This window comes from Protobothrops mucrosquamatus, unplaced genomic scaffold (genome assembly GCF_001527695.2).
Source record: "Protobothrops mucrosquamatus isolate PMUCROS unplaced genomic scaffold, P.Mucros_1.0 scaffold77, whole genome shotgun sequence".
NCBI classification, from domain to species: Eukaryota; Metazoa; Chordata; class Lepidosauria; order Squamata; family Viperidae; genus Protobothrops; species Protobothrops mucrosquamatus.
The window spans coordinates 121,632-123,276 of record NW_015386454.1 but is presented as its reverse complement, the minus strand read 5'-3'; positions in this window follow the sequence as shown (position 1 = coordinate 123,276).

The following is a 1,645-nucleotide window of genomic DNA, read 5'->3' as shown; positions in this document are numbered from 1 at the left end:
CTCCAGACTCCCCAAGTCTTTTTTTGCAATGATGGAAGATCTGGAGCTGGTGGATGTTTGGAGATCACAACATATGAATGAACGTGACTTTACTTTTTTCTCTCATAGACATGAGTCTTTCTCAAGGATTGATTTTGTGCTGACATCAACTGATTTGCTTATTGACTGTAACAAAACAAAAATCTTTCCTAGAACTTTGTCTGACCATAGTATGGTATGGATAGAGATAGGCCAATATAAAAAAAGGAAATCCTGGAGAATAAATGAGAATTTGTTTAATCATGAGGAGAAGCTGAAAGTTTTGAAGGATTATATGGAAGAGTTTTTTCAACTTAACTTGAATAAGGATACCCCTATATATACTGTCTGGGATGCAAGTAAAGCTTACTTGAGGGGTTTGTTAATTTCTATGAATAATGCACATAAACGTAAGCAAATACAGAGTAGATCAAACTTGGAAAAAGAAATTGGGATTAAAGAAAAATTATTATCTCAGCGACCTACAGATACTAACTTGAAGGCTTCTATTAAACTGCTTAAGGATCAATTTAATATGTTAATTGCTGATCAGGTGGCCACCAACTTGAAGTATATTAAACATAATACATTTGCCAATGCAAATAAACCAGGGAGATGGTTGGCTTACCAATTACGCAAGAGACAGAAAGCCAGACTTATATCTAAAGTTGTGGTTAAGGGCCGCGAGGTACACCAACAAGAATTGATTAAGAAAGCGTTTACAGAATTCTACTCACATTTATATGCTGCGGGGACTATAAAAATTGAGGATATTGACAAATATTTACAACTTTCATCCATATATAAACTTACACCAGATCAACAGAAACTTATGAATGAAGAGATTACTGAGAGATGAAATTTTAAATGCAATTAAACAATTGAAAACTGGTAAAGCTCCTGGTACGGATGGTTTGACAGCAATTTATTATAAGTCTTTGTCAGCTGAACTGATTCAACCTTTAAAAATATTATTTAATAGAATTATGTTGGGAGAACGAATACCACAGTCATGGACAGGAGCTTTTATATCTTTGATACCGAAGGATGAGAAAGAGATCTTGGAACTTAAGGATTACAGACCTATTTCTTTGTTGAATGTGGATTACAAAATTTTTGCAAAAATTTTGGCTAATAGACTGATGCAGATATTGCAATATTATATACATGATGATCAAACTGGTTTTATATCTGGAAGATATATGAAGAATAACATTAGACAAATTGTGAACTTATTGGAATATTTGGATAAGAACAATCAAGTGCCATCGGCTTTCATCTTTTTAGATGCGGAGAAGGCCTTTGACAAATTGGACTGGCAGTTTTTAAATAAAATACTGGACTATATGAATTTTGGAAATCAATTTAAGACAGCCATAAAAGCGATCTATCAAAAACAATCTGCTCAAATAATTATTAATGGAGACTTGACAGAACCTATAGATATACAAAAAGGCACCAGACAAGGTTGTCCACTTTCTCCATTATTATTTGTACTGTCTTTGGAAATTCTGTTGTCTAGAATTAGAGAATCACCAATGATCCAAGGCCTAAAGATTTCTACTAAAGAATATAAACTTAAAGCTTTTGCTGATGATTTAGTTTTTACATTAACTCAACCAATTGA